The sequence below is a fragment of the Miniopterus schreibersii genome (genome assembly GCF_964146895.1).
Source record: "Miniopterus schreibersii genome assembly, chromosome: 2".
NCBI classification, from domain to species: Eukaryota; Metazoa; Chordata; class Mammalia; order Chiroptera; family Miniopteridae; genus Miniopterus; species Miniopterus schreibersii.
The window spans coordinates 74,437,140-74,451,515 of NC_138102.1; the positions used below are offsets into that span (position 1 = coordinate 74,437,140).

The following is a 14,376-nucleotide window of genomic DNA, read 5'->3' on the forward strand; positions in this document are numbered from 1 at the left end:
GATTTTGTTTTCTATTTAGTTTAATGATCTTTGCTTTTTTATTGGAACAATTAGTCCATTAATATTTAATGTAATTACTGATACATTTGGGTGTATATCTACATCTTACTATGCGTATTTTCTTTGTCCTGCCTATTCCAGATTTCTTTTTCCTTCCTACATAAAGTTTTTTTTTAATTAACTTTTTATTCCCTCCTTCCCTTGTCTTAGCTTGAAATTTTACTGTTCTTTTAGTGGTTACCCTTAAGTTACAATGCACACCTTTAATATATCAGAATTTACTGTTGGCACTTTTACTCTTCCCAGAAAATGTAAAGACCTTAGGATACTTTAATTCTCAAATATTGATTTATATGCTGTTGTGTTTTATACTTTAATTCTCTTTATATTAAAAACCTCACCAGACATTATTGTTTCATAAGTCAGTGTTCATATTTACCTTTTTTTGTTCTTAATCTCCTCCTACTTCTTTGATTGTCCTTCCTTCCTCTCTCTGAAAAAAATAACTTTATAAATTAGGTTTCATGTAGTGTGACTTATTAATGAAATCTCACAGCTTTTGTTTTTCTGTAAATGTTTTTAATTCCCCCCCGATTTTGCATATTAATCCTGGGTATGGAATTCTAGGTTAGTAGATTTCTTTCAGCACTTTAAAATTCTCATTCCATTGTCTTCCATTGTTTTTACTGATCATTTGAAAGTGTTCTTTTTTTCTTCTCTGGCTGCCTTGAAGATGTTGTCTTCGGTTTTCAGAAATTTTACTGTGATGTACATTAGTGTGCATTATCTGTACTTGTCTGTTTAGGATTCAAAGAGATTTTTCAATCTGTGGTTTGATGTCTCATCAATTGTATAAAGTCCTCTGCTATTAAATCTTCAAAATTGTTTATGTCCCAATTTCTCAATGAGTATGCTTATTATTTTCCTAATTATAGTAACAAAAATAGAAACCAATTAAAAACTCAAACATCAGTGCAATGCTAAAATTATGTTAGACTTAAGGATACAATAAATACTATGTAGGCAAAAAAAATGATCATTAGTTAAGAACAGCCATAGCATAGTTAAGAGCAGACATTTAGTTAAGGATAAGTAGATACTCACTTAAATAGAAACATATTCATGATATATTCTTCAGTCCATGGGCCAACACTATAACCACTGAGCCAAACCAACTAGGGCATTTATGATATATTCTTATGTTTAAAAAAAGGTTAAAGAGACATGTAGGCAAATAACCCCATTTTGTCATGTATTCGCATTTGTAAGTAGAAGTGATCCCCACGATAAATCTAGTTACCTTCTGTCAACAAAGTATTATTGACTGTAATTAAAACATTTTCATGGCCCTAAAGTCTTGTGCACATTGGGCCCCTTGTGGTTAGTGGAATAGTCAGGCCCTACACAACATGAAACCTTCTGTAATAGCAACTATGTTCTTTTAACAGGGTTTCCAGTGCATGTGTCCATGAGTGCAGAGCAGAGGAAGAGCATTTGGCTTCTCATCTTATGATGGAAAACAAACTCTCCACCATCCAGAATGCCTGATCTGCTGGGAGATAAGAGTTAAACTTGGGTTTTGCCTCCACAACATTCAAGCCAGATTTTTCCTGGCTGAACCGACCCCAAATCCTGTAGCCCTGACATTGGCTAAGAAACAACAACCAGCCCTGCCAGCGTGTCTCTGTGTTGAGTGTCTACCTATGAACCATGAGGTCATAGTTTCATTCCCTGTCAAGGCACATGCCTGGGGTGCAGTTTCGATCCCTAGTAAGGGGTGTGCAGGGGGCAGCCAATCAATGACTCCTTCATCATTCATGTTTCTATCTCTCTCTCCCTCTCCCTTCCTCTCTTTGAAATCAATAAAGACATTTTTTTAAAAAAAAAAAAAAGAAAGAAACAACAACCAGCAGCATTTGTCAGAATTTGAGTATGTATGTTAAACATTGATAATAATATGGCAAATGCATTTTGAGAAATTATGAAAGTAAAAAAAGACAGGTAAATGTGGAAATCATCAAAGAATAAAAAGATAAGCAAACATCTAGAAATGAAAAGAAATATGAGAAAGGGACCCTTTCCTGCAGCCTCTCAGCACTGAATTCATGCCAATGGACTGTGTTTCTAAGGGACATCACTGGCCCTGACATGGTGACAGCTGAGGCAGGAGGATGGGCAGGGTGGTGGAGTACCTTGGTGGAGAGTGCTATCTCACTAAGCTCTAATCCCTGAAAAGTGGAAACTAAAAGCAAGAAAACAGAAAAATTCTCTTCTTGCTTTGAAATGAAACAAGTCAGTGGGAAGAGACAAAATAAATTATGGACAGTCTGGGGAGGTGAGGCTGCAGGTGGGAAGGACAAGATAGGTGATGCAGAGAGCCTTGGTCTATCCACCCACAGATCCCCTCGTCACCATTAAGCATAATATTCAAGTAGAAAAACAAATGAAAAAAAACACTGCTGGAAAATGACATACTTGCTAAGCTTATTGATCCCACTGTATGAAAAATATATAAAGGGGGAAAAGCCCACCAATACCCGCATCTCCATCCTTGTATACACAGTTTCATTCTCAAAAAACAACTGGGGGCAGCCAGACTTCACATGGAGAGGAAACTGCAGGAGCAGGAAGATAAAAATAAAAGGAAACATCTTAGCAGCATTTGCAAGCCCCTAAGTCTGTATGAAGTATGGGGCAGGCAGAACAGAGGTGGAACCTGAAGCCTAAGCAGGTATATATATATATGCATGTATCATAATCTATCATCTGTGTGAGGTGTGTGTGTGTGTGTGTGTGTGTGTGTGTGTGTGTGGGTGGGTGGGTGTATGCACGTGTGTTCAGGTGCTACTGTTCTAGACTGGAGAGGCAACTCTAATCTCCTCACCCCTAACTCCTTTCATCCAAGTATCTTCCTCTCCTCTGGAGAGATCTGGAACCCTTTTTGTCCTAGGGATCTGCATCTGAGATCCTGTGTCCAGGTGAAAAATAAAAGTTGGAAAATATATTTGAGGATCATTCTCTCCAGTCCTAGATGCTATGATTTGATAAGTTCCTTATATATTAAGATATTAAACCCTTATATAATATATGGCTTGCAAATATTTTCTCCAGTTTTGTGGAGTGACCCCTTTTTGTTGATTATTTCTTTTAGTTTAATGCTAATCTTTTCTATTGTGTTCTTATTCTTTTTTAAAAAAAAATATCTTTATTGACTTCTGAGAGAGGAAAGGAGAGAGAAAGAGAGAGCTGAAATATCAGTGATGAAAGAGTCATCATTTATTGACTGCCTCCTGCACACCCCCAACTGGGGTTCAAGCCCACAACCCAGACGTGTGCCCTGACCCAGAACTGAACCGTGATCTCCTGGATCATAGGTCGATGCTCAACCGCTGAGCCACGCTTGCTGTCCTTAGTCTTTATTTCATTTATTTCTGCTCTAATCTTTATTACATCTTTTCTTCTGCTAACTTTGGAATCAGTCTGTTCTTTTTGTAGCTCTTTGTTAGGTTGTTTTTTGAGATTTTTTCTTTTTTCTTGATGTATATGTGATAATTATAAATTTACTCAGAACTGCTTTTGCTACATCTCATAAGATTTGATGTGTTTTGTTTCCATTTTTGTTTGTTTCAAGATATTTTGGGATTCCCCCATTGGTTGTTCAGGTATTCATTAATTTCCATGAGTTTCTTAATGTTTTTGTAATCTTCCCGTTATTGATTTCCAGTTTCATACCATTGTGGTAGGAAAAGATACTTGATATACTTTCTGTCTTCTTGAATTTGCTGAGACTTGTTTTGTGGCCTAATGTATGATGTATACTAGAAAATGTTTCATGTACACTTGAGAAGAAATATGTATTCTACTGCTCTTGGATGGAATGTTTTATTATATTTGTTTGGTCCATTTTATCTGTAGTTGTTCAAAACCAATGTGTCTTCATTGATTCTCTATTGGATGACAGATCCATTGTTTAGAGGGGGGCATAATGTTCCCAACTATTACGGCATTACTGTTTATTTCTTTGATTTTTGTTAGCACTTGTTTTACATACTTGAGGTACTCTGATGCTAGGTGCATAAGTATTTACAACTATTATGTCCTCTTGATGAATTAACTCCTTTATCTTTCTTTACTGATATTCCCTGTCCCTTCAGATAATTTTTAGCTTAAAGCCTATTGTTTATGATATCATTATAATTATCTTACCTTCTTTAGGTTACCATTTGCTTGAAATATCTTTTCCAATCTCTTCACTCTGCCTACAAGTGTCCTTAAAATTAAAGTGAATCCCTTGGACCTTTTTTTTTTTTTTAATTCACTCAGCCATTCTGTCTTTTGATTAGAAAATTTAATCCATTTATAATTGAAGTATTGGTAAGTAAGGACAGGTATTGTCACTTTTAAATTGTTTTCTGAATCTTATGAAAACCCTTTTTTCCCCTTGTTTCTTCTCTTGCTGTCTTTAAATGTATCTTTTTGATTTTCTGTGATTCCTCTTTCGGTGATTTGATAACTTTTTGTGGTGGTTTGCCTTGACACTGCCATAATGTTTGTGTATTCACTCCAGGTTTTTCCTTTGTGGTTACTGTGAGGCTTACATAAAATATATTATCTTATTGTAAGCTAACTTTGATAGCACACAGAATCTTTATACTTTTATCTTCCCATCTCATTTCAGGGTATTGATATAATTTACATCTTTTTCATATATATGTCCAATACCAAATTATTGAGTTATTGTTATTTTTAATGTTTGATTTTTAACCTTTAATCTATAGTTGTAAATTATTTACACATGTACTTACCTTTCCCAGTGAGATTTTTTTACATTCATATGGTTATATGATGTTAATTAACATCCTTTCATTTCAGTTTGAAGTATATCCCTTTGCAATTCTAATAAGCCAAGTCTAGTACTGATAGGCATGCATAGATGTTTCTAAAATGCTGAGTTTTGTGTACACTGTTATTTCAATGAGAGTATATTCACAACACTATTCCACTTTAAAAAAAACCTTTTAAAAGTCATGTGTACAAACTATATTTCTAAAAATAGTAGTTTTATATGTTAATTATTAGTGTTATTCCAGGAATAAATGTATTCATCATATCCTGCTGTATTTGACACATTCTGCAAAGGCACACGAGTCAAAGATATTTCTAAGAATGGTAGCTATAGGTATGAATACAGTGTTATTTCAGAGAATAAACGTGTTCAACAGATTGCGCTTCATTTAATACACTTTGAAAAATACATATGTATAAAAGACATTAAGAATGTTAGTTATATATGTGAACATATATATGAATAACTGCAGTGTTATTTCATTGAAAGAATGTGTTCACCAGTGGGTGGTGCATGGGGTACACTATGTAGTGTCACATGTATAAAAGATATTTCTATGGGTTATAAAACTGCATTGTATCTAGGTAATGTTGCTCCTGTGAAAGATGTGATCACCACACTGTGCTGCATTTAATACAATATGTAATCATGCAAGCAAGTATAAGACATGTTTCTAAGAATGTCTGTTGTATCTCTATAAAATAGCAGCGTGTTTTCATTGACAAAATGTGTTCACCATACTGTGATGCATACAATCCACTATGTAAAATCACTTGAATAAAATATATTTCTAAAACCAGTACAATTTAATTGGATTTGGGTCATTATCGCAGTGAATAATGTGATCACTACAGGCCTTGATTGAATACACTCTCTAGTGCACATATATAAAAGATCTTTCTCAAAATGCTAGTTTTATCTATAAATAAACACAATGTTATTTTATCCAAAGAATGTGTTCAGCTTGTAATAAACTGTGTAATGTCACATGCATACGAAAATTTCCATGAATGATAAAATTCCATTGGATCCAGGTAGTGCTATTTCAATAAAAGAATGTGTTCACCAAGTGCAATGCAATATTAAATGTGTAAAAGAGTGTAATGCAAATATTAAAAAGCAATATTATAAAAAGTTATTAGACATTGCCATAATTATGAGTTTGGAAACTGTAGAATATGATCTGTACTTATCACTAAATAAAAACTAATGTTCCTAGTCTGTTGTGCAAAGGCAGTTTCAGCTTGTCTATAATTCTCTTCCAATTCAACATGGGTGGATCACTTCCCATATCTGCACAATCCAGGCTCCACAAGTCATCAGTAAGGAGCCCAGAATTATAATCCATCACCTTCAATTATTAGGAAGCAATGTTCCAAGTCCAACATGATATTTCCATGCCTCAGAAAATGGGTAGAATGAAGAAGAGAAACATTGATATACATGTTCCCTGATTTTTTCTTAACTAGTTCAACAACATTTCTAATTGTTTATAATTACCCTAATGGCAATTTCTTAAAAATGGATCTACATGTCTGAGCATTAGAGATGTCCATGAAGTATGTGTCAACATATGGTCTTCGGCACCAATTCAATGCCAACAGGAATCCCCAATTTGAGGGTTCAGTGAAGGAGACTTTATTCAGTGCAATTGTGATACAGCACAGCTGCAGAGCAGCACAGTTGTGAGATAGCTCAATAGTGTTACAGCTCTATTACACAGCATGTGGAACAGCATGTGGTGGGGTGGCACCTGGGTGATGCGGCCCTCAGGAGAGGCCCCCCACCAGCATAACACTGCTCTGATCTGCTCCACTCTGGTCCCCTGAGATGTTGTTGGTGTTTCAACTCCAACTAGAGAAACTCAGTCTTCAGTCTTTGGTGAAAAGGAAAAGTGCACTCCCCCAGCCAGAGGGGAGCTAACTTACATAGAGAAGTGCCCACCGCAGACCCCTGATTGGTCTGTTTTCCTGCAAATGAGTACACCAGATCCTTGCAGTTGGATTGATCCAAAAAGAACCATCTTGATTGATTGGAGTGGAGCTGCTTAGATTGGTCAGTGAAGATGCTAATAGAGGGATATAGATGCAAAGCTCTGATTGGACAAGAAAACTCTCAGTCCTACTGGTGAAATAGGATTCCAGGAACTCCTTTATGAGGGCTGGCTCAGACCGCAGGAACACAGAACAGGGAGGCAGTTCTGTGTGGGAGGCAGGCAGCTTAGTGTGGGCTTCTTCCTAAAGCCTGTCCTGCATGAGAGGCCCTTGTTTAGCAACAGCTGCTAGGCTCTATCTATGAAGCTGAGCCCAGTTAGCCACCAGAAGCCCTTCTCAATAAATACATTCATTCTTGGGGGGCAACATATGTAAAAAAAAGTCTGTATGTAGCATAGTAGTTGTTGTATGACTCATTTATACTAAATTTTTATAAATGCTTATGTATACGTGTATAGAAAAAGGTATGTAAATTAGTTATAAAACAATCTGTTACCAGTGGTTATTTGCTAGGGATTCAGTGGCAGAATAATATGGCTTTGCACTTTGTTTATTATATATTTTGTATATACTTTGTAAATAATATAATTCTATATTATTTGCATTCTTTTTATGATTAGCATATACTTTATTAATAGAAAAATAATGAAGTTGAATTTTCAAGCAAGTAAAAAATGAGAATACTGTGAGAAAAATATTATTAGAATGTTAATTGTATAGGTGTATAGAGAGAGTTACCTCTATGAAATAACATGTGTTCACCACACTATTCTGCATTTAATGCACATGTAGAGCCACATGTTTAAATGTTTCTAAGAGTAATAAAATTTTTTATGTCCAGTTGATGTTATTTCAGTTAAACAATGTGTTCACCACATCTGTGGCATTTCATGCCCTTTGTAAATGCTTGCATATAAAAGATATTTCCAATGATTCAGATTTTATATATGAACAAATATAGTGTTATTTCAGTAAAAGATGATTTTCACAATATATGCATATGAGCTTTGTGAAGGTGCATATAAAAAAGTGTTCTTCAGAATGCTAGTTTTATATATGGATAAGCACCATGTTATTTCATTGAAAGAAAGCATTCACCACATTTGGTGGATGGCTCACACTCTATAATGTGACATTTATAATACATGTTTCTGGGAGTGATATAACTTCCTGTGTCCAGGTCATGTTATTTTGATGAAAAAATGTGTTCATCGCATATGCTGCATTTAATACACTATGTAAAGAAACGTATACAGAAAGATGTTTCGAATGGTGCTAGTTGTGTATGTGAATAAGAGCAAATGTTATTTCACTGAAAGAATATATTCACCACATTAATATGCATTTAAAATATTTTGTGTTTAACATTTAAAATATTTTGTGTACAAAAGATGTTGCTAAGAATATTTATATATATTAACAAGTACAGAGTTACTTTACTGAGAGAATGTGTTTAGCACATTTTGGTGCATGGAATACACTACCAAGTCACATGTATAAAAGATGCTTCTATGAGTAATAAAATTTAATTGTGTCCATGCAGTGATTTTTCCTTGCGGGGGAAGTATTTGCCACATATGCTGCATTGAATACACTTTGAAAAGGCACCATATATACTCTCACCAGCTCTCACTTGCACACACGCAAATTCATTCTGTCCTTGTGACCCTTTTCCTACACTTTCCTCTTCTCCATAACTGGAGGAACTCCTCTCTCTGCAAGGTGCCTTCTGGGGACCCAGGTCCAGCCCTCCACTGCCACCATTGCCTGAGGGAAGCGAGAAGAGGTCCCACCAGGAGAAAATGCCGGAGTCACCACTAGGGGAGAGTCCACTTCCCACCCATTCACCCATCCCCATCCCCCTGCCCCATTAACAATGCAGCACGTTTTTGCAAAGTGGTACAATAAAAAAGACTATGTCTTCATCAAATTTTGTGTTGAAAACAATGAAGATGTTAATGTAAATTTTGAAAAATCCAAATTTACATTCAGTTGTCTTGGAAAAAGTGATATTTTAATCATTTCATTGAAACTGATACAAATGATTCCAAGCATAAAAAGACAGATTAATTTTATGTTGTTCAGGAAAAGAAGAATCTGGCCAGTCATGGCCAAGGTTAACAAAAGGGCAAAGCTTAATTGGCTTAGTATGGGCTTTAATTGGAGAGACTGGGAAGGTGATTCAAATGAAGACGTGTCTGATTTTGATTGTTTCTCTGAGATGATGAACATGGGTGCTGATGAGGGCGCAGGTTGACCAGAGTAGATGAAGCAGGTGATGATTCACAAGACAGTGATGATGAAAAAATGCCAGATCTGTAGTAAGGAATGTTGTCATCACCAGATTTTGAGAAAGAGAAACAACTTCTCTGCAAGGCTTCATAATTGAGAGGATTCCTGAATTTATAGCTCTAAAGGCAGATGCTGCATTTGCCTCCTTTAATCCATTTTTTAACCTGTTTGTTTTCTTAAAGGCTTCGCTAAGGCTTGTTATGGACCACTGTATGGGGGCAATTTTAAGTCAGCTAAGGCAATGGCCTTATGTACAAACATTTCCCAGACTTCCATAATGCTGTTAAGGTCCTAGGCAATTGATACAGTAGTTGTGATGAATAAAAACATTTCACCTAAGTCTCCTTTACTTCATAAATAACATAGATGCTGACGTGATAGGAAGCTCTTGGCTCACACAAAAAAATAAGTTTTAGATTTTAGAACAGGAACTCAAACTGGCTGAAACAAATTGGTTGATACCTTAAGCTGGCAAATTATTGCTCCTCTGGTATATTCTTCAGGGTTTTTCCACTAAAGGTTTATTTCGAAAAAATTTACTTCACATTATTGTACATAACTGACCACTTCTCAGTGTTTCAGATGTATCTTAGCTAAAACTAGTGAATCCCCTAACTTAGATGGTTTTTAAAGTCTGCACACTTGGTATTGTTTGACCCTTAAACTTTTAGGTCTCTCAGCATGGAGAATGAAGAAAGGTTGTACATTGTTGCTTGTGAGTTTGTACATTTAGACCAAATCTGTATTTTCACTGTAAGTATGGCAAATGAGTGAAAAAATGTGTTAATGCACCATTAAACTTTTTATTTCTTTTTTTGATTCAGCTTGTACCAGGGCTGAAAACCTCAACTTATGTTCATAGCAGTCGGGATTTTTAAAATGTCTGCATTCTTGGTTCTTTTGCTAATAAAAAAAAAAAATATATTGAATTTATTGGGGTGACATTGGTTAATAAAATAATATAGGTTTCAAGTGTACAATTCTATAATACATCACCTGTATATTATATTGTGTGTTTACCACCCAAAATTAAGTCTCCTTCTGTCACCATTTATCCCCCCTTTACCCTCTTTTACCTCCTCCCACCAACTTTCCCTCTGGCAATCATCATACTGTCGCCTGGTCTGAGTGTTTTCTCTCTTAATCTCTTCATCTTTTTCACCTAACCTCTCTCTCGTTTGACAACTGTAGGTCTGTTCTCTGTATCTATGAGTCTCTTTCTATTTTGTTTGTTTGTTTGGTTCATTAGATTCCGCATATAAGTGAAATCATATGGTATTTGTCTTCCTCTGACTGGCTTATTTCTCTTAGCATAGTACTTTCCAAGTCTATCCTTGCTGTCACAAAAGGTCAGATTTCCTTCTTTTTTATGGCCAAGTGGTATTCCGCGGTGTAAATGCACCACAGCTTTTTAATCCAGTCATCTACCGATGGGCACTTGGGCTGCTTCCAAATTTTGGCTATTATAAATAATGCTGCAATGAAAATAGGAGTGCATATATCCTTTCAAATTAGTGTTTGAGTTTCCTCAGACATATTCCCATAAGTGAAGTCACTGGGTCATAAGGCAGATCCATTTTTAATTTTTTGAAGAAAGTCCATATTGTTTTCCACAGTGGCTACAACAATTGGCATTCTCAATAGGGCATGAAGGTTCCCTTTTTTCCACATCCTTGCCAACACTTGTTTCTGTTTAAATTTCTTTTTTTATCACCTTTTATTTCCTCTATGACCTCTACCGCCTCCACCCATCCCCCTCCCCCCCCACAATCCCCACACTGCCGTCCATGTCCATGAGTTCTCTCTTTTTTTTGCTCCATTCCTCCACCCCCCCAAAACTCCTCCCAACCCGAGCTGTCTGCTTGCTCTCTATCTATAAGTATGTGTCTGTTTTGCTTGGTAGTTCAGTTTGCTCATTAAATTCCACATGAGTGAAATCATATGGTACGTGTCTTTCTCTGACTAACTCATTTCACTTCGCATAGTGTCCATCCATGCTGTTGTTGCAAAGGGTAAAATTTTCTTCCTTTTTACAGCAGAATAGTATTCCAGGGTGTAAATGTACCACAGTTTTTTTATCCACTCATCCACTGATGGACACTTGGGCTGTTTCCAGATCTTGGCTATTGTAAATAGCACGGCAATGAACATATATTCTTTTGAATTAGTGTTTTAAGTTTCTTCGAATAAATTCCCAGAAGAGGAATCACTCTGTCATAAGGCAATTCCATTTTTTAATTTTTTTGAGGCAACTCCATACTGCTTTACACAGTGGCTGCACCAATCTGCATTCCCACTACCAGTGCATGAGGGTTTCCTTTTCTCCACACCCTCACCGACACATTTTTTGAGTTATTGATGGTAGCCATTCTGACTGGTGTGAGGTGATATCTCATTGTGGTTTTAATTTGCATTTCTTTGATAATTAGTGATGTTCAGCATCCTTTCATATGTCTATTGGCCATCCGTATGTCCTCTTTGGAGAAGTGTCTATTTAGGACTTTTGCTTATTTTTTTAATTGGATTGTTGGGGGAGGTATTGAGTTTTATAAGTTCTTTATAAATTGTGGATATTAACCCCTTATCAGATGTATCATGTCCTCCCATTAAGTGGTTTGTGTTTTCATTTTGTTGATGGTTTCCTTTGCTGTGCAAAAACTTTAGTTTGATGTAGCCACATTTGTTTATTTTTTTTTTGTTTCCCTTGCCTGGGGAGATGTATCAGAAAAAATATTGCTGTGAGAAATGTCTGTGATTTTACTGCCTATATTTTCTTTTAGGATTTTTATGGTTTCAAGTCTAACATTTAAGTCTTTAATCCATTTTGAGTTTATTCTTGTATGCGGTATAAGAAGGTGGTCCAGTTTCATTTTTTTGCACATCTGTCCAATTTTCCTAACACTATTTATTGAATAGACTCTCGTTAGTCCATTGTATTTTTTTTTTTTTTTTTTGGCCTCCTTTGTCAAATTAATTGACTATAAAGGCGTGGATTTATTTCTGGGCTCTCTGTTCTGTTCCATTGATCTATGTCTGCTTTAATGCCAGTGCTATGCTGTTTTTTGTTTGTTTGTTTGATTTTATTTTTTTATTGATTTCAGAGAGAGGGAGGGAGAGAGAGAGAGAGAGAGAAACATCAATGATGAGAGAGTCATTGATCAGCTGCCTCCTGCATGCTCCCCCTGGAGGATCAAGCCCAAAACCTGGGCATGTTCCCTAACCTGGAATCAAACTGGGATCTTCTGGATCATAGGTCAATGCTCAATCTCTGAGCCATGCCAGTCGGCCCAGTACTATGCTGTTTTGATTACTATGGCCTTGTAGTATAGTTTGATATCAGGTAGACTAATTCCTCTAACTTTGTTCTTCTTTCTCAAGATTCCTGTTGCTATTCAGGGTATTTTGTGTTCCATACACATTTTTGAAACATTTAATTTAGCTATGTGAAATACTCCATTAGTATCTTGATAAGAATTGCATTGAATCTGTAGATTGTTTTGGGAAGTATGGACATTTTATTACATTAATTCTTCCTATCCATGAACACAGTATATGCTTCCATTTATTTGTATCTTCCTCATTTTCTTTCTTCAGTGTCTTATAATTTTCTGAGTGCAGGTCTTTTAGATCCTTGGTTAAATATAGACCTAGGTATTTTATTCTTTTTGAAGCAATTGTGAATGGGATCGTGTGTTGTTTTTTTTTTGTTTCCCTTTCTGATAGTTCATTATTGGTGTATAAAAATGCAACTGACTTCTGGATATTTATTTTGTACCCTGCTACTTTACTGAATTCATTGATCAGATATAGTTTTTTGGTGGAACCTTTAGGGTTCTCTATATATACTATCATGTCATCTGCAAATAGTTACAGTTTTACTTATTCCTTTCCAATGTGGATGTCTTTTATTTTTCTTGTCTGATCACTGTGGCTAGGACTTCCAGTACTATGTTGAGTAAGAGTGGTGAAAGTGGGCATCCCTGTCTTGTTCCCTATCTTATGGGGAACGCTTGAAATTTTTGTCCACTGAATATGATTTTGGCTGCGGGTTTGTCATATATGGCCTTTATTACGTTGAGGTATGTTCCCTCTGTGCCCCCTTTGCTGAGACTTTTTATCATAAATGAGTGCTGTATTTTATCAAATGCTTTTTCTGTATCTATTGATATGATCAAGGGGTTTTTATCTTTCAATTTGTTTATGTGGTGTATCACATTTACTGTTTTGGGGGTGTTGTACCAACTTTGCATCCCCAGAATAAATCCCACTTGATCATGGTGTATGATCTTTTTTTTTTTTTAATATATCTTTTTTTATTTCAGAGAGAGGAAGGGAGAGAGAGAGATAGAAACATCAATGATCAGCAGGTCATTGATTGGCTGCCTCCTGCATACTCCTTACTGGGGATCAAGCTCGAAACCCAGGCACATGCCCTGACTGGGAATTGAACTTCTATCTCCTGGATCATATAGGTCAATACTTAATTGCTGAGCCATGCCAGCCAAGCTGATCTTTTTAATGTGTGTATTGCTGGATTCAGTTTTCTAACGTTTTGTTGAGGATTTTAGCATCTATGTTCATCAGGGATATTTGCCTATAATTATCTTTTTTTGTCATGCCTTTGTCTGGCTTTGGAATTAGCATAATGCTGGCCTTGTTAAGTGAGTTTGAGAATCTTCCCCCCTGTTGAATTTTTGGGAATAGTTTGAGAAGGATAGATATTAGTTCTTCTTTGAATGTTTGGTAAAATTCAGCTATAAAGCCATCAGGTCCAGGACTTTTATTTGTTGGGAGTCTTTTTTATTACTGCTTCAATTTCACTAGTTGTAATCTGTCTATTCAGGTTCTCCGAATTTTCTTGATTTAGTTTTAGAAGTTTGTATGTGTCTAGGAATTTACCCATTGCTTCCAGATTGTTCAATTTGTTGACATACAGTTGTTAGTAATATTTTCTTACAATTCTTTGTTTTTCTTTGGTGTCAGTTACTTCTCCTCTTTCACTTTTTATTTATTTGGGTCCTCTCTCTCTTTTTTTCTTGATGAGTCTGGTTAAAAGTTTGTCAATCCTCTTTATCTTTTCAAAGAATCAGCTCCTGGTTTCATTGATTTTTGTATTGTTTTTTAGACTCTATTTCATTTATTTCTTTTCTGATCTTTATTATTTCCTTCTACTCACTCTGGGTTTTGTTTTCTGTTCTTTTTCTAGTTCCTTTAAGGGTAAAGTTAGATTGTTTATTTGAGCTT

General features: G+C 35.8%; 1 pseudogene across 1 annotated transcript; it reads left to right on the forward strand.

Annotated features, from left to right (window-relative positions):
- Window positions 1-8,716: 8,716 nt before the first annotated feature.
- LOC308553028 (prostaglandin E synthase 3 pseudogene) lies at window positions 8,717-9,198 on the forward strand (annotated as a pseudogene). The gene has a single exon. The product of its transcript is annotated as a prostaglandin E synthase 3 pseudogene (transcript).
- Window positions 9,199-14,376: the final 5,178 nt, after the last annotated feature.